This window comes from Lissotriton helveticus, chromosome 1_2, assembly GCF_964261635.1.
Source record: "Lissotriton helveticus chromosome 1_2, aLisHel1.1, whole genome shotgun sequence".
In the NCBI taxonomy this organism is placed as follows: Eukaryota; Metazoa; Chordata; class Amphibia; order Caudata; family Salamandridae; genus Lissotriton; species Lissotriton helveticus.
The window spans coordinates 47,068,935-47,096,183 of NC_136058.1; positions in this window are offsets into that span (position 1 = coordinate 47,068,935).

A 27,249-nucleotide genomic window follows, 5' to 3' on the forward strand; every position below is an offset into this window, starting at 1 on the left:
AGCAGGTTTAGAAAATAATTTGTATGCATGTGTAAACTGTAGGGTAATTTTACAACGTAATTTGAATGTGGAAAAAGGTTTAGTAAATGGAGCAATGGGTAAACTTTTTGATTTTGGTAAATATGTAAATAGAGATGGGATTGAATTTTTGAAAATCAAATTTGATGAAATTGCTGAAGTATAACAATTTAGTCGTTCATCTCGGTTTTTGCTTGTAAAAGATTTGTATGTACGGAGAAAACAGTTTCCTGTTTGTTTGGCATATGCGGTGACCATTTATAAATTCTAAGGTTTAAGTGTAGATAGTGCTTTAGTGAATATTGGAAGTACTGTGATTAAAGAGGGGATGGCATATGTTGCTTTGTCTCGAGTCAGAATTTTATCTGGATTGTACTTGATTGATTTTGATGAGACAAAGGTTAGTGCAGATGCAAATTGTGTGAAAGAGTATAATAGGTTAAGAAGAGAATATGCACCCAATTTAGGTCAATATCCAGTATTTGAAAAGCGTGTGGTAGGTAGAAAAAGTCGATTTGAGAATATCTGTAGTGGAACTGTAGAGACAGAAAAAGAACAAGATGAAGTTGCGCCTGCAAGCAAAAAGAAAAAGGACAGTGTTGAAGAGAATGTTGGTTATCGGTTTGAAAATAGTTGTGGTGTCAACTGCTATGCTAATGTAGTTGTTAATGTTGTTTTTGTTCTTGAAAGTTTGCAACAGCAAATTGTTGAAAATCGGGACGAAATATTCTGTTCATTGTTGTATTCTGTTTATGAGAAATGTAGCAGTGATAAAAGTAAAATACAAAGTGTTTCTGATATTCAAAATGTTTTGGACATATGTTCTGGTTCTAGTCAATTTACGCAGAATATTCAGCAAGATTGTCAGGAATTCTTATTGTTTATGCTTGGTGTACTGGAAGATGAAGGTATAGATATTGACAACTTTTTTGGACTTCCTTGTAAATGGCAACATGATTGTCAAAATTGTTTGTTTACATGTAGCACTAACATTGACACTGAAAGATTTATATATTTGACTTTACCTGACTATGAATCAGTGTCTTTTAACAATCTCATTAGACGAGCAACTCAACACATGGAGTCTAGCCAATGTAAATCAGAAATGTGATCAACATTGTTTATACAAAGATATGGACAGTATGTAATTTTAATGCTGCAACGTTGTAGAGCTGATGGAAGAAAATTGGAAACTTAAATTAAAAATGTTGCAGCTGCGCAAGTTTCAATATCAGGAAGAACTTTTGTAGCTGTTTGAATTATTTTTCATGATGGACCTTCTACAACATCTGGACATTACACTGTTTATTTAAAATGTCTGAAAGGTTGGATACATTGTAAGGATAGTCAATTCGTTTTTAAGCAACGTTTGCCTAAAGAGTTACCAAATTCTTACCTAATATTTTTAAAGCCAAAATGTTAAGTTCAAAATTTGGCCTTTTTAGGATTACTGCTGTTATGGTACATTAGTCTGGTGTTGTAGAGTATTTTGTAAGTGAGGGTGAGGAGGTTGAAGGTGACCCTCTTGTTAATATTGAGGCAGTGTATGTGTATTAGGTGGTGACTGATATGGCTGCAGCAGGGAACATTGATAATCAGTCAGGTGGTGGTCTTTTGGATTTGTTATAGTTGTTGTAGGTGTTTGGCTGGAATTCATGTGTAGAATGTTTTGCCACAGTGCAGTCTTCTGCTGATGAGGGACTGTGTTACTGTTCTTCTTCTTTTGGTAAGGATCCACTTGTAAATGTTGCGGAGCATGTGGAGGGTGTTATGGCAGTACGAGGAGATGGTGTAGACTTGCCTACACATGGAGAGGGAGGAGTTTAGGATGAATCCTAGGTTGTGGATATGGTTGGTAGGTGTTGGTAGTGTCCACAATGTAGTGAGATAGCAGGAGTCTTCCGAGGCTGCGGGGATGAGTTTGAGGATGAGTACTTTCATTGTGTGCATTTTCATGTTTAGAGAGCTGCTGTTTATGTAGTTGGTTGATGTCCTTCATTGTGTCGTGGAGGTTGCTTTTGGTGGTGTGTGGATTCTTGGTGAGGAAGAGGATGAGCTTGGTGTTGTCGATTTAGGAGATGATGTTGAGGTTGTGATGGCGGGTCACTTGTGTGAGGGTGGCCATGTAGATGTTGAATAGCGTCGGGCAGAGGGACGAGCACTGGGAGACGGAGCAAATGGTGTTGGTGGTTTTGGATCAGAAAGTTGGGAGGCAGACGCTCAGGATTTCTATGAACAATTAGCAAACTAAGAATTTGACGCATACTATTTGGCCGTGTGGAATAGTATGTGAAACCACAAAGGACTTGTTGTTATATATTTTGTCAGCATATATTTGTAAGTAATATTATTTACAGTGTATGAAAATGAATCATAATGTTTTGTTATGTTATGTTTGTTTGAGATGTGTCATATTTACGCAAGTAATTGCTCTTAGAGAAAAGCATTTAAGATATGTTTTATTTCTATTTTTTAGATTATTGAGAATGTTGAATGTTTTTTTTAAGATAATCTTATTGATTGTCTTTTTTTCGCCCGCTGTTATATGATGAGTACTATTGAAATCACTGTTTCTAGTGAAATTCAATATTTTCTGAGAACAGCAAAAAAGGCAAATGTAATACTTTACAAATTATTTTGTGTTGTAAAAGATATATTGTAACTGTATTTTTTTGTGTCTTCCACAGATGGTAATTTTATAATATATAATTTTGTTATTATTTAATATGCTTAAGGTAAGTACAAGTAAGTTCTAAAAATGGTCGATGGAATGTGCTTCAAACAAGCTCAAGTAACAAAACAAGGACAAGAAGGTCAGTGTGTAAAGATGGTTTGTATCTTTTAAGGATATTTCAAAAAATTATATACTGGGTGTACCTGTCAGAACCCCTCATCAATCAGTGGATATGATAATGACTTATCTAAACGCTAGCTGCTGCAAGAGAGATGAAGAATCCGCAAGGAAAACATACTTGGAGTGCTTTAGTGGAACAGAGGAATTCTAAGATGGCCGCCTCGAGGAAAGACATGGTGGTGGTCTAGTCATTTAGCACACACCTCTGGGGAATCCTTGGTGAGGCGCGCGCTCCCTAACGAGTGCGCATTTCACCTACGACGTTCCTGAGTTCAGTCCCGTTTTCAATTGCTCAATAGATATTCCCGAAGTGAAAGCACAGATATTTCTGAGAGAGTTAAAGAAGGTTCCCGGTTAAACTTACCTTAGTTATCTGCCCGCAACTAGAATTCAGCTTCCGAGTTGGAAGAAGCCCGCACATTGCACAGTGGTTGATTTTGACGTCGCGGCTCCTTCAGGGCAGGCGGACTCAGTCGTGTTCAGCACCTGAAGAGCATAGAGAATAAGAAACCATACCAGAAACCTAAGTGATACCTTATAGTTGACCAAGGTATATTCTTGGAAAATAATCGTATGGCTAGTTACTGAGTGACTAAACTTACCTGACATTATAGAGAATATTGAATATATTCACTCGATGTATTATCTGTAACCTAAAACGAGAAACGATAAAAGTTTTGATAAGCAAGGTCCTAAGGGAATAGAACACATTGAGTATGGAATACTAGAAACACTGTTGAATTAAGAAGGAACGTTAGTGAAAAACATAAGATATTCAAGGATTGACAGAATAGATAACAAGCAACAGCATAAAGAAAGGTTAAAAGAAGAACACAAGGAAATTAAAAATATACAAATTAGACAATAAACTGAGAGGCCTAGGTTAATGAATGTTACGTAATTATAGGTTATAAGCAGTGAGAAAAATATAGAACTTCAAGCTACAAGGTTGCAGATAAATACTAGAGGAGAGGCTAGTTCGAAAGTTGAAGAGGTAGGGAATTAGTAGGGTTAGACTGAGTTATAGATGAGGAATAGAGATAGAGTAAAGACATGAAGTATTCAAGAAGTAGTGTGATAATGATGTCTAAATATACACAGATACACAGTGTTATTCTGGACAATGAATAGTATCTTTTGCGTTTTACTAGAACACATTTATTATTTTGGAATGGGTAGGGTGAATAGATATATTCTACATTTTTTAGTAGTGTATTTTAGTATAATAGCCTTTTCCTATAGGCATAAGGAGTGACTGGTTTCGAAATTTAAGAAAAGCTAAGAACAGGATATTCTTTTAAGTAATTATATTTATATAGCTTTGCAAAGGAGTAAAACTCTAGTAATGGAATGTTATTAGATGATAGTATTTATATAGTATTTTTTGTAGGCCAAAATAGGTGAAAACAGTAGTTTTGTATTATATATTACAAAAAGTGATAACGTTAACTGTTTATATTTTTATACAAGGAGCAAGAACATAAAGGAAAAATTATGGAAAGAGAACAGCCTCATACTGAGAACATTTTGAATATTACCTTGAGTGTAATTGAAGAACTAATCGTATCTGTCACAGGCAATGAGAGTGAAGAAGGGGAAATTAGGGCTGAAGAAATGAGGTGTGATTTCAAAGACGATAGCTTTGATGGAGATTTTCTGGAAATATTAAATTATGTTGAAATTTTAGAACAAATTAATTCAGAAACTGTTAACGAGGCAATTGATCTGAATGACATATCTGATGAACTTGTGGTGGAATGTCCGTTCAATTATGAGATGTTACAAAAATAAATGTATTGTTTAAAAATAATAAACGTTTTAGCACTATCTACTAATGTATTTATTGTACTAAAAGTGAAGCACTTATAGATTCAGTTATATATTCTTTAAATGTTTGTATTGATGTAAAATATGCAAAGTGGGTCAGAGAGTATGGATTGGTTAAAATTCGTATGGAGTATACATGCAGTCTTGTATGCACCTGCAAACTTATGCTTTATGCCTTCAATTTCCCAGTCTGAATCCTTAGACTTCCTCCAAACACTCTGTCACTGTTGTTTTAGTTTTGTAGTGAGTAATTTATCGGCATGTAGTAATCCATTCACTACATTAAAACACTAATGGGCATATCCCCAGGAATATGTTAGTTATTGTGCTCCGTGATACCACCACCATGGATGTGCCGTATTTACAATGTGAGTTATGTTGCAAGTGGAACACATCTCCAGCAATGCTCTGGGGGCCCTATGCTGAGAATGCTGTGTCAATCCTAAAACCTGCTTCAAGCTAGTGCAGGGTTTTGACACAGCATAAGCGAAAAAGTGAAATCTTGTAGACTTCAGTCAGCAACTTTTAGGAGGTGTCATTGATGTCATCAGGGATGTCATTTGAGATGTCATCAGTGATGTCATGAGTGATGTCACTGACCATGTCATGAGTGATGTAATATGTGATGTCATCAGCAGTGCATTGCGGGTGCGCGAGTTTTAGTTCGCTGAACTAACTATAACAGGGAAATTTCAAAGGTTTTGTATGAGTGAAATGACCAGCTAACTATAACAAGGGTGAAACCTATGGTTTTTTCAGGGAATTTCTAAGGTTTTTTAAATGTTAATTCCTAACTATAACATGGTATGGTTTTTCCAGTGAATAAATATATATATATATATATATATATATATATATATATATATATATATATATATTCACTGAAAAAACCATAGGTTAGAGACCATATATAGTTAGCTGGACATTTTATTGACATAAAACCAATGAAATTCCATATATAGTTAGTTGCACTAACTATATATCGCGCACCCGCAATCCACTGCTGATGATGTCACATATTACATCATTCATGACATGGTCAGTGACATCACTGATGACATCACTGATGACATCTCAAATGACATCACTGATGACATCACTGATGACATCTCAAATGACATCACTGATGACATCATCTAGTGTCTGTGTGTTTTTGTAAAGTTTAAATATGTTTTACATATTGAAGAATGAGTGGATGTATGGAAGACTGAGTGTGTGTGTGGCTGGCTGGGAGGTGTGTGACTCTGTGCATATCAATGTGTACTTGTATCAGTGATTGTATAAGAGAGTAAGTATGTGTTAGTATATGTGTGAAAAGTATGGTGTTCTGTGTTTAACTGTATAGATGAGGAAATCGAAGTGTGATTGATTCTTCACAGGACTGACTAGGTGTATGAGTGCATATGATAGTGTTGTAATAATGAGTGACTGTATGTATGAGTGATTGTATGGGTGAATGAGTGAATGTGTGTGTAGACGTAGGAATCAGTGAGTGCGTATGTAGTAACTGGTATTGGTGTGTCATGATGTCATCAGTGATGTCATTTGAGATGTCATTTGAGATGTCATCAGTGATGTCATCAGTGATGTCACTGACCATGTCATGAATGATGTAATATGTGACATCATCAGCAGTGGATTGCTGGTGCGCGATATATAGTTAGTGCAAATAACTATATATGGAATTTCATTGGTTTTATGTCAATAAAATGTCCAGCTAACTATATATGGTCTCTAACCTATGGTTTTTTCAGTGAATTTTCAAGGTTTTGTAAATGCAAATTCCTAACTATATATGGTCTATAACCTATGGTTTTTTCAGTGAATTTCATTGGTTTTTTAAAAGCTAATATCTATAGCTGTAAAATATATTCTTTATTACGTGACGTATCACGTAGCCACGTGAGATGCCTCATGACGCGTCGCATAACCGTGACGTATCGGCTCTGCAGCGCAAACAAAACCCGTAACGTAAGCGTGCCGGAGCACGCTTACAGATATATATATTTTTTTTAACCTTAATTAGACAAAATCCACACGTGCACATATCTTGAGGCCTTGCAAAGGCACATCAAACAAACAGTCCCTGCAATTTTGCCAAGTTTGCTGGAAATCCATTCCCTTAATTTTTTTTTTACTGTTTCTCTTGGTTTTCCCCTTGTTACGCTTACCGGGACGCTACCCTGTACGCGAACCGGACGCTCCAAAAACACAAGATGGCGGACTCCCGCTACGCTGCCGGTTAGCTGCCCGGTTCGCGTACCGGGAAGCGCCTCTACCGCGAAAAATCGCGGGGGACTTTAATATCCCCCTCATCAATCCTAGGGGGTCAGGAGTGGTCTACCTTGCCCCCTTTCCTTCATTTCCCCCTTCTTTTTTCACCACATCTTGTCTCTCGAACCTACCGAGAGACAAGATGGCGGCCGCTCTGGACTGTTTACAATGTTGACAGCTACGCTGCCGGTTAGCTGCCCGGTTAGCTGCCCGGTGAGCTGCCCGGTGAGCTGCCCGGTTCGCGTACCGGGACGCGCCTCTACGGCGTAAAATCGCAAAAAAAAAATTTTTTTATTTTTTGCCCCGCGGGGCACCTTAATATCCCCCTCATCAATCCTAGGGGGTCAGGAGTGGTCTACCTTGCCCCCTTTCCTTCATTTCCCCCTTCGTTTTTCACCACATCTTGTCTCTCGATCGTACCGAGAGACAAGATGGCGGCCGCTCCGGACTGTTTAGAATGTTGACAGACACCGGAGAGCCAATCAGCTTCGCTTCGCGAAGTTCCGTTACGCGTCAGGTACGCGAACCGGGGTGCTAACCGGAGCGCTGTCACAGATATATATATATTTTTAAACGTTATTTTCTCAAAATCCACTGGAGCACATATATTGAGACATAGCAAAGGCACGTCGGGCAAACCATATCTACAATTGTGCCAAGTTTCATGTAAATCTATTCAGCCGTTCGAGCTAAAAGTGAGTCCAACCGCCCTATGGAAAAATGAATGGGAAAAACGCGTTTTGGGACCCCCCTTTTTTCTCGGCCCCCCCTTGACGAAACCCCCCCAGAAACAAAATGTGCCATTTTCCTGAAAATTTCAGCCAATTCCGTCTACAAACGCCAAAGTTATTTATACATAGAATTTTCAGAAATCCCATAGAGAAAAAATCCTAACTATATATACCCACTGGCTATCGCCAGTAGGTAATATACATATTTAAACATATATAATCTGCATATCTATATAAATATAAATGCATGCATACATATACATATATGCATACATATGCATGTTATTTACATGAAAGTTTTAAAAACACTAATAAAAGCAAAGCTAAAAAGCCACCTCATTACAAACAGAATGGCTTTAACTTAAACGAGGGCGAGATCTATTGCATTTTCAATGCTTGTTTACTTTGGTTCTATCAAGAAGGCATTCAGATGTGTCACACATTTGCCATAAATTCTGAATGTTAGCACTCTAGTTGCTCATTAGATCACTGTAGTAAAGCTAGTGCTCACCAGGGAAGTCTGCTGCTAATCATGGTTTGCAGCCATTTTCCCGCATTTTTTATCCCGCAGACTTTCAGTCCGCATACCATTATCCCGCAAGGTCATTGACCTCGCAAACCATTATCCCGCATTTTTTCAAAACGCATGTGCATTTATCGCGCATGCCTTTACAAAGAATTACGTTTTAAAGGCATGTATGGTAAATGCATTTGCGTTGTGAAAACCACTAAGACGAGAGAGGTAAGTGGGTTTGTGTTAATTTTTTCGTGGGTTAGTGATTGTGTAGTGTAGTGTAGTGTTGTGTAGTGTAGTGTTGTGTTAGTGTAGTGTAGAGTTGTGGTGGTTGTTTAGTGTAGGGTCATGCTGGGGGTAGTGTTTTAGGGTTTAGGGTTGTGTTGTAGTGTTTGCGTAGTGTAGGGTCATGCTGGGGGTAGTGTTTTAGGGTTTAGGGTAGTGTTGTAGTGTTTGCGTAGTGTAGGGTCATGCTGGGGGTAGTGTTTTAGGGTTTAGGGTTGTGTTGTAGTGTTTGCGTAGTGTAGGGTCATGCTGGGGCTAGTGTTTTAGGGTTTAGGGTAGTGTTGTAGTGTTTGCGTAGTGTAGGGTCATGCTGGGCGTAGTGTTTTAGGGTTTAGGATAGTGTTGTAGTGTTTGCGTAGTGTAGGGTCATGCTGGGGGTAGTGTTTTAGGGTTTTGGGTAGTGTTGTAGTGTTTGCGTAGTGTAGGGTCATGCTGGGGTGTAGTATTTTAGGGTTTAGGGTAGTGTTGTAGTGTTTGCGTAGTGTAGGGTCATGCTGGGGGTAGTGTTTTAGGGTTTTGGGTAGTGTTGTAGTGTTTGCGTAGTGTAGGGTCATGCTGGGGGTAGTGTTTTAGGGTTTTGGGTAGTGTTGTAGTGTTTGCGTAGTGTAGGGTCATGCTGGGGTGTAGTGTTTTAGGGTTTTGGGTAGTGTTGTAGTGTTTGCGTAGTGTAGGGTCATGCTGGGGTGTAGTGTTTTAGGGTTTTGGGTAGTGTTGTAGGTCGCCAGTAGGTATATATAGTTAGGATTTTTTCTCTATGGGATTTTTGAAAATTCTATGTCTAATAACTTTGGCGTTTGTGGACGGAATTGGCTGAAATTTTCAGGAAAATGGAACATTTTGTTTCTGAGCAGCCCCTGAAAATTTGGGGGGGGTTCGTCAAGGGGGGGCCGAGAAAAAAGGGGGGTCCCAAAACGTGTTTTTAACATTGAGTTTTCCATAGGGCGGTTGGCCTCACTTTTAGCCCGAACGGCTGAATGGATTTGCACGAAACTTGGCAAAATTGTAGGGACTGGTAGCCCGATGTGCCTTTGCTAGGTCTCAATATATGTGCTCCAGTGGATTTTGAGAAATTAACGTTCAAAAAAAGATATATATCTGTAACAGCGGACCAGGCAGCGCTCCAGTTCGCGTACTTTTCGCGTTACGGAGCTTTGTGAAGCGAAGCTGATTGGTTCTCCGGTGTCTGTAAACATTCCAAACAGTCCGTAGCGGCCGCCATCTTGTCTCTCGGTAGGATCGAGAGACAAGAGGAGGCCAAAGCGAAGGGGCAAATGACCATAAGGGGGCACAGTAGATCCTCCCTGACCTCTTAGGTTTGATGTACCATTTTGCCAAGTTTGGTGTAATTCCGTTCAGCCATTCAGGCTGTAGACGTATCTAAATGTCCTATGGAAAATTGCATGGGGAAAACACATTTGAAAGTGTTGAAATTTAGAACCAATTAAAATTTTACTTTGGTTTTGTATTTGTGTGTGATGAAAGTTAATTGGTTATGTATATATCTAAAATGAGAGGAAACCACAGCCATTTTGTGATACTACTGTCTGAGGTACATTTGTGAGGAATTTTTGGTGGTCAATTGCTGGGGTTTGATTTACACAGTACTAACACTTCTCCTACTTTTAAAAAGGTGAGTTGTTAATTTGTAAGGGGAACTATGTTGTACACTTGAAGATAATTTGAAAAATGTTTTCTGTTATTTATTTACAGTCCTTCTGTTATACTAAATACTTGATAAAGTTAGTTTTATATTATGTATTACTAAAAACGATAAATGAAAGTGATTATTTTTTTCTGCAATTTACAGCAAGCAATTTCAAAATAAAATGGCTCACAATGAAGAGACCGTGGCAATTTCTTTTGAATTATCCACTACATTTATTGAAATTGAGAGCACCAATAATGAAATATTGTCACAAGTAGGAGATGACTTGAATGATTTTTTTGATCAATCTGTTGATGGCGCCATCTTGCCTTTTTTGAAATGCCACACTTTTGTCGTGCACGGCAGCCATTTTAGATGCCTTGACCAGACCCACTCTCTGCACGCTGTCGATTCGTAGCATGGCTCCCAACCCTCGCAAGCATCTTCCCCAGGCACTAATTACCCCCGCTCTATGTTGTATGCATCGGCAATAAACCTCCCCCCATCTGCGCTGCTCTTCCCTGAGAATCACACTCTGTGCCCGCCCGACACCTCCCTTTCGCCCTATTCACTACCGCACCCTCTGACACTCCTCTTCCTCTGTGTCCGATTGTCCAGGCTATCAGCTAGCCCTGCAGATGTAGTTTATGGCCCCAGCTGTAAAGAATCACCCCTCTTCAAAGGAGTTATAGTAGATCAAGGCCCACACCCGATGAGATCTGTCACACCACACGTGTTCCTACTATCTGAAAACCATCCTGTGTTGTGATTGGGGAGGGGACCGAGCCTGAAGCGGAAGATTCCAGGGATGACTCTTTGTACATCAAAGTTTTTACAATTATGTGTCATATTAAAAATATATAGCACTCCAACAAAGTAGTAGGATTATAAAACTTTAATAACTTATAAATATATACAACAAAACAAAAACAGTAAAAACATTTAAACAACGAAGAGACCGTGGCAATTTCTTTTGAATTATCCAATACATTTATTGAAATTGACAGCACCAATAATGAAATATTCTCACAAGGAGGAGATGACTTGAATGATTTTTTTGATCAATCTCTTGATGGCGAATTTATCGAATGTTTGGAGACCATAGAGTTACAAGAATCATCATTGCAGACTTTTCATGAGGAAATTCCTGATGAGGACATGTTACTAGTTCTTTCAAATTATGAAAATTCAGAAGATGTTGCCTGGGTGCCGCACTGATTTGGGTATCCGGCGTGGGGCGTCCCGGGGGGTGGATTGTCAGTAGCGGTCTGTTGTGCGAATAGTTCCAAGGCAGCAGAAAGCGCTGAAATCTGGATGTCACGAAGGTGATGTCTAGTAAGTTGCCGCCCAGCAAATAACGGCGTGGGGCGCCGCGGGGGTGAGTGAGTCCAGTAGGCACCACAGCTATACTTACCGGCATTGCAGAATTACTGCTGGGGACAATGCCTGTGCTGTAGCAGGGTCACAGCAGAAACAAAAAGGATTCTGTTGAAGATGTTGTTGGTTTTCAATTTGAAAACAGTTCTGGTGTCAACTGCTATGCTAATGTAGTGGTTAATGTTTTGTTTTCTCTAGAAAATGTAAAAGAGGGGGAGGCAGTCCATAGTTCCGGTAAAAGGGCAAAGGAAAGGATCGGTGGTTTGAACTATCAGTCAAAAAGGGGAGGGGGTGCAACAATTTTTCCTACCGGGTCACACTGTGCTTTCACCGGAACTGAGGTCTGCAGGATTCCAGTCATTCAAACTGAGGCTGGCGGCAGCATGGGAGCGCCGACGTCCCGCGGATACAGTTTCGTCACTCCACGGGCGATCATGGCAGTCATTCCCCATCGGGGGTGTCTGCGGGGGTCGGAGACTCCCGCGGCTCCTCTAGAATCTTCAAGGTCGTGGAGGACTACGGTGGTGGAGTCAACCAGTGACCGGGCCATTTCTTTATGCTGGGCCCGCTCTTGCCAGGTCGACCGCCATTTTGAGAGTTCGGTAGCTACTGGCGATCGCGGGGTCAAATGAGCGGACGGGCTCCACCCTGCCGGGCGAGACGTTGCAGCATTGCCACAGTGGAAGAACCCTTTTCCGGGCGCCTGGAGCACTGAGGGTGCAGCTGGGAAGCCTCCACCTGGGGAGGCGGGAGAGGCCTGTTTGCAGCGTCTCTCCCTCCCAGTGCACCCCACGGCGTCTCGCTTGACATTTGTTATGGCCGGACCAGGCGATGAGGATGAGGGGGGGGTCGGAGGCATGTGCAAGACATCCCCCCCCAGTGTTGTCGCAGCCATTATAAAAGAAAGAAGAAATGTCCCGTCCGTCTTTGGGCCGCACCTCCGGTGGATGGCGGCCGGACGCCCTTTGCTCTGGCCCCATGAACGGGTTCCTTGGCTCATCGGCTGCAGCCGGATCCCGTCGGCCCCAGCCCCCGGCCGTTGGTGGCCGGACCGGGAGAGAGTGTGGAGGGACAACCTGCAACTCTCAAGGGCCACCGCGGCCGGACTGGGAGAGAGAGGGGAGGGTCGAGGACACGGACATCCCCCCCCCTGAAACTCTCCAGTGTTGTCAATCCCCCTGGCCGGGTCCCGCTGGCCTCGGCCTCTCCTCCGGCTACACCCTACGTGATGATCTACTGGCCGAGGCGTGGCAGCAGGACCCGCCTTATATGTGTTGCTTCCGGCTGGGCGTAGCCGAAAACCTGTTGCCCTTTGGAAGTTTCTAGAATGGGGCGGATGTCTGCTGACTTCTATCTGTCCCAGTTTGCCGTTATTTGGCCGTGGCAGGCGGTGGGACAGACACGTTTTGGGGCAGTGAGGGGCGATGTTTTCAGGTTTCTTATTACGGGCTTACTTCTAACGTTTCTTGTTTCTAGGACAATAATAGGTTTTATCATTACGTATTGTTATCGTTTCTTTGTTTGTTATTTAATAAAAAGTTCATCAGTGGCCTACTGATTTTCGTTTTCCTATTCTTTTCTTTCCAGGTTGTTTCATGCTAAAGTTTCTGTTAACAGGATACAGTGATCACTTCGTTATTATTGCATATGTCCTTTTCACTAGGGGTGCTCTCTGGTCGGGCCAGATGACCTATCTCTAGTAAATGGTCCGGGTGAAACAGGTGCATCAATCAGTGGGGAGTAGATAGGCATGACAGATTACAACGGGGGAGAAAGGTCCGCATTACGTACCCTTTCACTACTTGCAAAGATTTTCCTACGTTTATTTGCAAACAGGGAATACCTCCAAAAAGAACTAATTGCCAAACAGTCAATGTTCGGACAATCAATCAATCAATGAGGAATGAAATAGGTACGACGTGTTAAAGGCTTGCGTTACCTACCCTTCACTATCTGCAAAGGGAGAGAGAATATTCCTATTCTTCCTCGTTTGCAGGCAGAGAAGATCCTTAAGAGAACCAACTTCGAACAATTCAATGCTCGATTCAAACAATCAACAAGGGGTACTGTGAACACAAATGAACGCCGCTTATGTACATACACATTGCTATTTTCAACAGGTTGTTCCTAATGTTTCTATTTTAGCGAGGTCAAAAAGAGATCCCATTAGTGGCCTTCTGATTTTGCTCGATTCCTTTGGTTTTTTCACACGATTTTTCGCTATCTGCAAAGACTAAACAGAGTATTGCGACTCTGTGCTTGTTTGTAAATAGAGAATGAACCAAAGAGAACAATCAATCAAATGGAGAGAGAATCAGGCACGATGGATTACAACGGGGGCAAAGGCCTGCGTTAACTACCCTTCACTATCTGCAAAGAGAGAGTACTCCTAATAGAAATGAGGGGTGGGGGGCAGCATTCAAAGCAGATCAGTGTGCATAAACACGAAAATGTTTTTACTTACCACGTACTTGACATTCGACAGTTTATGATATTTGCTATTAAAAAACCATTGAAATTCACTGAAAAAACCATAGGTTATAGACCATATATAGTTAGGAATTAGCATTTACAAAACCTTGAAAATTCACTGAAAAAACCATAGGTTATAGACCATATATAGTTAGGAATTAGCATTTAAAAAACCTTATTTTACTCACACAAAACCATTGAAATTTCATATATAGTTAGTTGCACTAACTATATATCGCGCACCCGCAATCCACTGCTGATCATGTCACATATTACATCATTCATGACATGGTCAGTGACATCACTGATGACATCACTGATTACTTTTTGTGGATGCTGCTGGAGATTTGGTTTTGAGGCCTTTTGGATTACTTTTGGATTCGAAATTTGATTTCACAAGTAAGTTGATAAGTTGATGTTGTTTGTTTGTGGTGATTTTTGTGTGTGTTTTTTGACTTTTTGGGGTGGGGTTGGGGGCTGGCTATGTTGGTGGGAGGCCATTTTGAGGCATGGTCCTGCAGGTCCTGGCCATGTGGATGGGGTCAAGCGGCCATTTTGAAGTCAGGCAGTGTGCTTTGTGCCCTAGGCCCACCCAGTCTGCTCTGATTTCTTTCATTATGCCCAGGGGGCCTAGAACTCCAGCGGATTACCCAAAAATCGGATAAAAAAAAAAAAAAATTGCCTGTGTTCGCACTGCTCGCGTCCCGTGCAGCAACAATCTCGCACTCGCGAAATTGTACAAATTACAATTCTGCACATGAATTGAAAACTACCAGGCTTAGTTATGGGTGCATGCATGATACAACTGTTTTGTTGAATTTTAACATGATTCTGGCCAGGGCATGGATGGCATTGGATTGTGGTGATTTTTGTGTGTTTTACGACTTTTTGGGGTGGTGTTGGGGGCTTGCTATGTGGGTGGGGGTCATTTTATTGCCTGGTCCTGTGTGGGTGGGGGTCTAGGGGCCATTTTTAAGCCAGTTTGTGTGCTTTGTGCCATAGGCCTGCACCCAGTGTGCTGTGATTTTATCATGCCCAGGGGGCCCAGAATCGGTCTGTTCGCGGATTTTGCTGGTTTTTCGCCACGTTCGCGTCGTGAAGCAACAATCTCGCACTCGCGAAATTGCAAAAATTGCAATTCTGCACCAGAAAACCACCAGCAGGCAGCATAAACCTTCTGAAACTTGATGGATGGCATTGGATTGTGGTGATTTGATTGGTGTTGTGTTTTTTGATTTTTTGGAGTAGGGGTTGGGGGCTGGCTATGTTGGTGGGGGCCATTTTGAGGCATGGTCCTGGCCATGTGGATGGGGGTCAAGCGGCCATTTTGAAGGCAGGCAGTGAGCTTTGTGCCATAGGCCTGCACCCATTTTGCCTTGCTTTCACCCATTGTGCCCAGGGGGAGTCAGTGGTACATGAAACTATAACCCTCTCTGTGTGTGCTCTCTTGGATCAATGTTAAATTCCTGTTTCCCAAAAATTTAGCAGTTCTTAATTTTGAAATTTCCATATTGTGTGGTGTGCACGTGTGTATTCATAAATGCCTACTTGCAAACTATTTATTGAAGCGCTACATATGCAACATATATTTACTGATGTTCCTCTGTCTTCGTTTGCTTTTAGGTGCACAAAGTCAATAACTCTGCATCATCGTTGAGCATCAGTGCCAGGAAGAAGTCCTGCTGCGGCCTGCTGTTCCGACATCTGAAGAAGATGGCTCCAAAAAGAAGTGCCCGTAGCTCCTCTTGCAAGAAAGATGTCTCTACTAAGGAGAAGAAGAAGCAAGTGGCACCACTTACCAAGGAGACTGGTGGCTCTACCACTAAATTTTTGTGGAAAAAACAAAGGCCCACCATGAGTGCTGCACAGGTAGCCTGTTTAGTGGTTCTATCACCAACGACCAGTGATGTTGGCTCATCGCAAGAAAGTAGCAGCACACCATCAACACAGGTTGTAACTCATCTCACAAGTACTATTCAACAACCAAAGCAGCAACAACAACTGCATGGACTACTAGTACAAGCACAAGTACATGCGCAAGGAGCTGGCCGAGAAGGAGCTGTCCGAGAAGGAGCTGTCAGAGAAGGAGCTGTCCGAGAAGGAGCTGTCCGAGAAGGAGCTGGCCGAGAAGGAGCTGGCCGAGAAGGAGAAGGCCGATAAGGAGCTGGCCGAGAAGGAGAAGGCCGAGAAGGAGAAGGCTGAGAAGGAGAAGGCCGAGAAGGAGAAGGCCGAGAAGGAGAGGTCCATGGAGAATTGCAAGTAGAGGTCAGTGAAGAGGCCCATGTAGTGGCGCATGGAGCGGTGCAAGTGCCCACAATGGTTGTTCTTCCAGAAGTAGGGGCGCAGGAGGAAATTGACTTTGGAGCCGGGGTATCATGTCAGGAAGACGAATGCACTCCTCCTGATGATTCATTTTCTCCCAGCTCCCCAGCAAGGAAAAGATCAAGGAGTGTGTGTAGAAGTTCCTCTTCAAGCCCCGCTCCATCAGATGATCTGGGTCTAGATTGGCAACCATCTCCGACGTCTGAGAGGGAGGCACACCATGAGCTGCGAAAGATATCAAATGTTAAAAGGAAGGGCCCCGGAAAGCTCATACTTATGGATCCGAACGTCGGACTTGATGAAGTGGTGCATTCTGATGTTGTTGAACAGGATGACAGCAATGACCTAGTCATCACACACGTCATTCCAGCCACACCGGCCATGCAGCAGACAGACATTTATACCCTATCCCGACGTCATGCTGAGCGTGACCCTGGCGACGTGGCACTGGTAGCACCACCAACGCAGTCAAGTAGTACAACAAGTTCAACAAAACCTACAGCTCCCATATTTTCTCCCCAGAGGGGGACTCCATCCAGCTCGACTCCCTCAAGTAGGGTTGCTGCAATAATTGCACAACCCAGTAGATGTCTGCAAGGCTCATCCACCACTGCTTCATCTGGCATTGGCAGTGTCATCTCGTGCGGCAAAACCAGAAGTTTCCAGTCCCCAGTTTGGAACTTTTTTAGTGTCCATGCAAAGTATGATAACATAGCCGTTTGTTGCATTTGTAAGACTAGAGTTAGCCGTGGTAAGACTGGTACCAACTATGGAACCGGAGGCCAGATAGGTCATCTTAAAAGAAGGCACGCTGTCGAATGGTTTGCGCACCTAGCAAACATCAAGGGAAAGCAATCCCAAAGGGCAAGTGGCCAAAATATACCCATACTAGGTGTTTCATCTGAAGATGACGGGGAGGTAGAAGAAGCGTCAGACATTTGTCCGGTTGCACCCAGTACCCCTGGCAGCACCACACCCTCCGGAACACATAGGAGGCACACTGAGAGTCTGGGAGACACACCAATGCGGAAAATGTCAACACTGAGCAGAAGTGGGTCGAAGAAGGCATCAGCATCATCCAGTAAATTTGTCCAGCGCACCATTACAAACATGTTCTCCTCAGATGCGCAATTTCAACGCAACCACCCAATTGTACGCCTGTATAACACTAAGCTGGCTAAAATGCTAGCGGTGGACCTTCTCCCTTTTTCGTTTGTCGAAGGTGTGGGTTTTCTTGAACTCGTGGCAACACTGGCCCCTAAATGGAAGGTTCCTAGCCGGTTCTATTTTGCCAGGGTTGCTGTTCCAGCACTACATAAAGAGGTGCTTGAGTTGGTTGGGGCAGCTTTGCAGAAGAGTGCTGTTCACACTATACACCTGACAACAGACATGTGGACCAGTTGCCAAGCCCTTGATTACATGTGCATCACTGCACACTGGGTCTCTTTTTCAGGGGTTGTAAAACAGATAAATGCAGGTGGTGACTTGGTCGAGATTTTTAAGGGTGCTCGTAAACATGCAACATTAGCCATGTTTGGCATGGAGAAAACTCATACTGCAGCCAACATTTTGGATGACTTTAACAAAAAGGTCTCGCAATGGCTGCCCCCAAGAAATTGCAAGGTTGGTTATGTTTCTACTGATAATGGCAGCAATGTAGTTAAGGCCATGGAGAACGGTTACTATTTCAGAGTGCCGTGTTTGGCGCACTGTATGAACCTTGTCGTGCAAAAGTTCTTGAAAAAAGAACTTGCAGTCGACAAAATACTGACCATCTGCAGAAGAATATGCACACATTTCAACCATTCTTTTAAGGCCCGGAAGGAGCTGAGGCGCCAGCAAAATGTACGTAGAATGCCAGTGAAAGCACTTATCCAGGAGGTGGCAACACGTTGGAACTCAACCTTCTACATGCTTGAGCGTCTGCATGAGCTGTTTCCAGTAGTCAATGAGTATTTCTACAACCTGGGTGGTGATACGACAGAAATGATGCTAGCGGTGGAGCAATGGCAGCTAGTTAAAAGCCTGACAGACATGCTTCGTCCTTTTGAGGTCTTCACGCGTGAAGTCAGCAAGTTGAGCAAAGCTATCCCATTGTTGCTGAAGCTCGAGCACCAAGTCAAGGTGGTGTCTTCAGAATTAAAAGATGCTGGAAAGAATGAAGCATATGAGTTGGCGCAGAGATTATTACAACGCCTAGTTAGCAATAAACGGCTTGTAAATATCAAGAAACAACAGCACTACATTTGTGCTACTATTCTGGATCCACGTTACAAAAAGCCATTGTTTGGCAAAGTAATAATTCCTTTTGAAACATCAGATGTTACAGAGTACAAAGATTGGCTAGCTCAGTCAGCCATTGGTTTTGAAAGAGAGCGGAAGGAAACTGTAGGAGAAGACAGTACTACTAGTGAATCAGCAGGCCATCAGGCGTCCCAAAAAAACACTTCTGCATCTGTGCCTGTGGCAGAAGTGAGTGACTTTTCCTCTGAGCCGTTAACCACACCAGCAACCGTATCATCTGCATCAGGCCCAGGCGATATGTCTGAAGCGGATTGGCTAAGTGAGCTAGGGTTTCCTTGTCCCAGAAAGGACACAGAAGTGCAAAGTACAGGAATCCGGGGGAACATTGTTTCAATGGTGCAGGCCTATCTGGATGACTCAACAGCGGTCAATATTACTGAGGACCCATTGGCGTATTGGCATGGGAAAAGAAACATATGGCGAGAGCTCACCAACCTGGCTATCAATTACTTGTCTTGCCCACTCGCAAGCGTGTCTTCAGAACGTGTTTTTAGTTCTGCTGGTGGCATTGTGACTTGCAAAAGGTCCCGCCTCTTGCCCGCAAATGTGGAGCGGCTCACCATGATAAAGATGAACCAGCACTTCATACCACCAGATTACAAAGTACGAGAATGCACGCAGGAAGAAGAGGACACCGACCTACCTGAGGAAATTTCTCCTCAGTTACCAGAAGTACTACCAACTGAATTTGCAGAGTATGAGGACGGGTTCTGCTTCCCTGACAGCGAGTTCTGAAAATGAGTCAATGAATCATTATCTTTATTTTTCGTCCTTATTCACTTTTATTCCTGTGTGTCTGTCTTTCTTTGTTTAGCAAGTGCTTCATCACATTCACAACAAAACTGTAATCACCCAATCAAACAACAAGCCCATCAGCAGAACTGTCTTGATTTTGATGCCGCAGCATTCCTCAGGTTCACAACAGTTAGTTGACAAGAACTCAGTCCTGGTCGTCTATCCTCCTCCTCCAGACTCACCCTATCCATTTCCCGTAATGCTGATGCCTGGATTCTGCACAATGAAGAAACTTACGTTGACGAGTCCCCTAAAGAGGGACTGGAAGTAGTGAGTCCTCATTTAAATACATTTTGCTAAGTGTGACTTTTTTCCCCGATTTGCTTTTTGGCTGTTTGGGGGGTGTCAAACTTGTTTGCGCTTGGGTTTACGGGTCTTGGCGGGGCCATTGCTGGCAAGGTCTATTAAGGGATGAAATTGGTTAGGCATTTACTTTGGAAAACATTTGGCCAATTACACGTGAACGTTTAGGCGTTATTATTGCTCGCTTGCCTGTCTTAGGGGTGGTGTCTGTGGGGCTTCTAGGTTTTTGGGGTCTGTGAGCACCGCTGCCACATTACTAATGTTGATTGCTTTTGTTTTGCAGAAAATCCACGCCGGGAAACTCCAGTTGGGGCCCTGCTGCAGAACGGTTTAGGACACTGTGAATTCCAGGTGGAGCCAGCCCTCAAATACAAATTACAGGTAAGATAAGCGTTTGGATGGGAGGTAGTATAATGGAGTATTAGGAGAGGCGAGAGAGTGACAGTGGTACTAGTAGTAAAGTCCTAGGACTCTTGAATTAACAAACTCTGTGACAGGCATTTACTTTGGAAAACATTTGGCCAACTACACGTGAACCAACACAAACTTACTGCAAAACCACCACCCACCAGGCTCAAAAGTAGTAAAAAACACTGACAGGTATGCTCAGATAAAGTTTGAAAAAGTACATTTTTATATCCCTAACAAAATAAACTCCCGCAAGACCCTCCCTAACCCCAACAAATAAATAGTCCTTCAAAAGTCCCCAAAAACCCCAACTCCCAATTCCCACCCCCCAAAAGTCTCTAAAAAAGGGGCAAGGGACACTCTAGGGATGCATGGTGTTGACTTTGGCCTCCAGGGCATCATGCCTTAGGGCCAGGGCATTGTACTGTTCCCGGAGGGTGGTGTGGCCTAAGCGGAGGCCCTCCAACAAATTTTGATATTCTTTCAATTTCCGGACCTCCGCCTCCAGGTCGGACACTCTGTGGATTGCACGGCGCAAGCAAACCTTTAGAGTACTGTGAGGGGCAGCCTTTGCTGCTCGGCGGTGGCGTCTGCCAGCACGGCTCCGTTTCGCCGGAGCACTGCGCTGACCGGCAGAACGTGGGGTCACGGAGGAGGATGCAGATGTCCCATTCGATGTACTGGACTGCGTGTCCTCCCCCTCCAGTTCCACCAGCCGCCGATATTGGGCAACAGTAGCATCCAGCCTCCGTTGCCGGGCCAGTAGAGCCTGCATACTCCTTGTTGGTTTTGATGTTTTAGTATGACCAACTATATGAAGAAAGAAAGACATAATCTGTAACCAATGCTCTTTAAGAATATGATTAACACAAAATGATTCAGCAGGAAGTTGTGTCACAGTACAAGTAGCAACTAGCCAGCGCAGTACAAAACTATTCAGGCCAGTATCATGGGCGTCCGCAGGGAGGGGCAAGGGGGGGCGCTTGCCCCCCCCTGGATCGCAGGTCCATCCAGTGCTGGCCCAGTGACAAATTACAATATGGTAATTACAGCAGGCTGGGACCGACAGACAGATAGAGGCAGAGACAGGGACAGAGAGAGAGGAAGACAGAAGGAGAGAGAGAGAGGGAGGGAGCCAGAGGGTGACAGAGGGAGGGTGAGGGAGGGAGACAGAGAGAGAGAGACAGCGAGGTAGAGGGAGACACAGGGAGACAGAAAGAGGGAGACAGAGAGAGAGAGAGAGAGGGAAACAGAGAGAGGGAGGGAGACAGAGAGAGAGGGAGGGAGACAGAGAGAGAGGGAGGGAGAGAGACAGAGAGAGAGACAGAGAGAGAGAGAGAGAAAGAAAGATGTGTGTAATGTGTATGCCAGGTCTGGTGGCTCAGTGGACGAAGGCATCCGCTGCAGGGGCATGAGTTCAACCTCATGGTCATAGTTTTTTTTGTTGCTCTAGATCCACCCCCCTCCCCCACTGACCCTGCCCCCTTCGGTGCGGCCCTTGGCCACAAACCACACTGTCAATTTGGCCCCGAGAGAAAGTTTGTGAGGACCCATGCTCTATAACCACATCCTCCTGATTTAGATTGAATAGTTTTTTTCTGGCATTTTGTGTTTTTCCCTCTGTTTTATTGTAGTTGCCAGGTCGTCTGCTGTGGTGCCGCACAAGATTTTTCTCTTCCCCCTATGGGGTTCTTTGTTTATTTAAGCTCTATGTCGTGTTGGATTTAAAAAAAATGTATTTAATACTTGTGCTCAATCATGTCAGGAGTAGGACTCAGGAGATGGTGATGATGTTGCACCCCCCCCTGGAAACATTTCATAGTATTTTTCGAAGTTCATCCAGTGACCGTCTACTCTCTGTAGATACACATCATATGCTATCTAAGAGTCAGATAGTACCATGATCCAGCTTACCTCTACCCGCCACCACCACTGTCTGCTTCCTCACAGTCTGTTCTTGGGCCACTTGCGTCGCCTCCTCCCCAGAGTTGTCCTCGGAGTCGATCACCATTACCACATCCGAGCTGGCCCCGCCACCAGATGTTCCACCTACAAAGTAGATTTAAGAATGTTAGATTACACCACTCACTAGTATTTGGTCTAGGAATGAAGAAATGTGAAAACAACAGAAAAAGTAATTGACTGTCTACTCTAGTCTAAAGTAAAAATGTCCCTCCTTCCAGGGAAGGCTGTTGTCTTGCTGCACTTTTTTGTCACAATTGATGAATGCTTGCTTAATTTTAACACACACCATTTTTCTCTGAACAGACAGAAGCTGGACTTCTAAGGACAAGAGCAACATCAACTTCAAACCAGGTGAAAGCTCGGCTCGACCACAAGAAATGTGTTCCATTACTCATCAACTCAGCACCAAGCACTTTTCCATTTCCAGCTAACTTTATTTTAATATATGTGTTTACTTTTACTTTTAATAAAGCTTTTAAACTTGAATAGACTCTGTGGTTTTTGGTCCTCCAGACTAGAGTGACTGAGCGAAAGGTTTTGCAATTTTTGCAAGGAGGAGTTCGTGCCGCTGACACTACCAGGTTTATACAGTGTGCCAAACACGCCACTCTGAAATATTATTACTCTGGTCTTTGGTGTCCATAGTTCGGTTTGTGGAGAATTGTCCCTGCAACAGTAGTATTATGGATTTTGCTCCTATCTAAACACTATTTCGAAAAAATTAAATTAGGAACGCTTGGACAACAATAGGTCCTCTATATTTAAATGAAAACTTACTGGGGCCAGCAAAGGAGCACTCGCCGCCCTGGCCTGCATCCTCCTCCTTTGGAGCCACAGCATCCTCCTTTTCCGTCCGCTTACCCCTGGGCGGACCTGACGTACAACATGAAAGAAAGAACAGAAAACATTGATGATTGCTGCTTTTCGATGTCCTTGTCAACCAAATCAAACATTTAGAAAGAACAAGAACCAACTATTTTGCGAGGCGCAAAGCTGCCTGACCGCCACCCCCCCCTGCGTGGGAACGCACCCATTGTGGCGCAGGCCCAGGCCTTAACGTGGCGCATCTCCCTAGATGCATCACGTTGTACATGACTCGCAGGGATGCGCCACGTTTACGTCGCTGTGCGTCAGGTAAGGCAGCGTAAACGTGGCGCAAGGGGCTTGTAAATCTGCCCCTTTGTGTCTAGCATTACGCAGTTCTGTAAAGTACACTCATACATTACTCAGCCCAATTAAATGAACACAAAATAGAAAAGAAATAAGCAGTGGCACCGCCACAGAGAAGGAGAGCAGTGCACCTGAAATGCACAGAAGATTTTGAAATATTAATTTACCTCTCCTATCAATGTAATCGGCAGCATTATTGCTCTTTGTAAAAAAGTTAAAACAAACATTTGCAATATAACACACAGAGCAGGAGAAAAAACAGAGTAGTGAGTGATGAAAAAATTGCTACTACTACTCACCAAGCCCGGGGACCTTCACTCCCAGCAGGTCGAGCAGGTCGCGCTCCCGGTCCAGGATATCGGTCCAGCGGTGGGTCACCTGGTTGTAGGTGCGCTGGACCCCCGAGATGTCAAACAGGGCCCGGCATACCTGCTCCCACCGCTTCCGTCGCTCCTGGCGGTTGGTGTAGCCACCAGCGATCCTGCCGCCTGCCGCGATGGTCCTGGGGAGGCGGCGCTGTACATAGAAAACGAGTGCGCCCACCTCCTCAGGGCTGAAGATGTCCCTGGGCACCACCATTTCCGCCCTCAAACGGCCACACGGGAGCCGGGCACGGGCTGCGGGGCCCGTCTTGGGCAGCTTCACAGCTGGCTTCACCATGGTCTGGGCAGGTGTTAGCAACAAGGAGACAAAATGAAAAAGAATAAGACTAGGGAAGAAGAAAATAAAAGTTTTAAAAAGTAGTTGAAAAGTAAACAAAAGTAGCCTAAAACACAAAAATATAGACCTAGAAAACTCGAGGGATAGAAAAAAAGTGAAATAGATCAAACAAATATTAAAACAAGCAAAGGATGGCAGAGATATAGAGAGGATAGAAACACCATGCCCAGACACATAGGAATGAATGAAAAACAAGATGGCGGCCCGATCAAGTGCGCGTAAGTAAGTTCGCACGCGATTTCTCTCGCGAACTCGTGCGAACTTGCATTCGCAATGCGCTCATTCCGCGAGATTACACATAGCGGGCTGAAACGGAAATACGTCACGCAAACAAAATGGCGGCGCCCATACTCAACCTTGGGGTAACTCGCACGAGTTCGCGGCTTCCACGGTCGATTTCGCACGACGCCGCGCCTCGCGAATAGTGAGAAATTACCGAAAAACGAGTTTTGCAAAAGCAAAACCAACGAGCAGGTGCAAAAGTTCGAGCTCATCATTTGTAACCATTTCCCTGTAGTGCTTCCTGAAGGGGCCCTCCAGAATCCGGTTGCCTACTTGCAACTATTGTGTGACCCTGCTCTGACAGTCACAGAATAGTTAGAAGTATGCCATTGCATCCTGTTAAAAAAAATTTACATTGCAACAAAAAGGAAAGGGAGCAGAGAAGCAGGTGCCAGCCTTCATTAATGTCAGTTGGGGCAGGGCAGGTGTTGTTGTTTGCAAAACTTAAAGCACTTAGCAGGTGTGCTTTGCTTTGCCACAATAATGTACACTCACTGGTCAACCAGAGGGTGCTGTGATGACACCGAGGGTGGCATGGGTGTGCCAGCCAGAGGGTGGCATGGGTGAACCAGAGTGCCAGTGTTGACAGAGGATGGCAGTGCTTTGCTTTGCCCCAATAATGTACACTGGTGAACCAGAGGGTGCTGTGATGACATAGAGGGTGACATGGGTGAGCCAGAGGGTGGCATGGGTGAACAAAGAGAGTGCCAGTGGTGACAGAGGGTGGCAGTGATGAAGAAAGCCTTGCAAACAGGCTGGGCACGTAGAAACAACAAGTTCGCAAAACTGGCGACCCGACAAGTAAGTTCGCAATTTGCGAAATTGTACAAAACCCTCGCGAACTTGCAGAAACCCGTGCGAACACACACCCAAAAAAATTCGCAAAATCCGCGAGAATTCGCGGATTCTGCGGATTTTCGCAATCCGCAAATTCGCAAATCCGCAAAATTCGCAGATTGCGAATCCGCAAAATCCGCCCATGCTTAATCCAAACCTGTTATCTCAATTTACAATTAAATGTTAGCTGCATTGACAGAAAAAAAGGAGTTAGCAGTAATTATAATGCACTGAGTCACATTATTAAAAGGAAATCTATAATGTTTGAAATCCTACAGCTTTTTTTAAATGTCATCTTTCCTTCATATCAAAGGTGCAGTGAACATTAATGATCAGTTCAGGAACTAAAAACTAGACATAATAAACGTCATAAAGTTTTGGAATAATAAAGCCACTAGAGTAATTGTGGAAGATTTGGCTTCACTTAAATATCACATTTTGAGACATAGCAACCTCAGTAATACTGAGCTGTAATTAATATTATTTTTAGAAGTAACTTCCGAGGTCTTGTGCCAGCACATTCTCAATTGGATCCATGACATAATATCAAGAAAACCAATATTGATCCACCCAAAATTGAAAATTAATTATTGTTAACAAAAATATTGCTTTCCTATACTTAAATAAGAAAAACACAAATATTGATGACCAAAATATTGTCATTAAAAATGTCTGATACGAACACGGATTGCATATGTATCAGAAACAAAAGTATTGTTAACTTTAAATAAATAAATTAAATGTAAAAAATAGCAAAATACACAATATTGGCATCATTATTATTGCAAATCATTAAGGCAAATAGTATGAAATAATATATAAACTGTATATTAATTGAAATAAAAATAAAATAAAATTCTAAAATCATTCATAAATAATTCCAAATTAAATAAATTTTTTAACACTAAAATAAACGTTAAATATATTAGGGAACATGGCAGCTGGCTAAGGCAGCAGGTTGGGTGCTCTTCACTTCAGGAGGGGTGGTCCTATAATTAATGAGTTTCAGCTCCTTTTCAATTGATTACAGCCTCTCTTGGCTTCCACTGGTAACTCTTTAATTAGGAAATATAGGGCATAGACTGTTTGGGAGGGGGTTGCTGGTGACACAGAGAACGCTGCATTGGTTTTTTTACTGCTGGAGCACTTTGGGAGCTTCGAGCTGCACAGCGCGTCTTGCAGCATTGGGGATGCAAGGTAGCCAGCGCTGGTAGAATCAACACAAACTGCTCGGATTGCGGCTTGGGAACTTGTGGAAGAGTACAGGCAGTAAGACTCTGAGGCAGACAGAAGTTAACACTGGTGAAAAAGGTGATAGCAGACAGCAAGAAACCTTAGAGCCGCACAGGCCAAAATGTTCAATTGTACATAGGTAGCCAGTGTTAGAGGGTAAGTGGATATTTGACCACAGTAATTTGCTTTGCATTCTGCCCCATTGCAAAATAGATTCAGAAACTACAGGAAGATTAACAGCAAGAACTCAAGCAGAAGGGTTATTGAAGGAAACTATTGGCAATCACTATACATTAAGATCTCAAAACCCGTGGGGATTAATTAACAATCCCATTGTTCCGTGGGTGCACCACTTTTTTTTATACACTGGCAGTGCAATGGGTCCACATTTACAAAGCCACGGAAGTCACCCTGCTTGACTTTTCATGGCCTTGTCAATATGAGCCCCTTTCAAGCATTCCTCTGCGTGAAAGGGGTGTTTCGTGGGTGTTGCTGTGGGTGTTCCCACACAAAATCCTTGGAACGTGACACATTCCCAGATACTTCCTTCTTTTTGCACTCCTCCTGCCTCATTCTGTTCCTCTCTTGCTTCTTTGTGCACCCCTCCTACCTCTTTCTATACCCTTCCTGCCTCTTTTTTCACCTCTGTTGGTTCTTTCTGCACTGCTCTTACTCCTCTCTGCACCTCACTTGCCTCTTTCTGCACATCTCATGCTTCTTTCTAAACGTTTGTTGCTTCTTTCAGCAATTCTGTTGCCTCTTTCTGCACTTCTCTTGCTTGTTTCTTCACCTCTCTTGCATCTTTCTGCACCTCTGATGCTTCTTTCTGCATTTTACTTGCTTCTTTCTGCACCTCTGTTGCTTCTTTTGGAACCTCTCTTGCTTCTTTCTGTACCCCTCTTGCCTCTTTCTG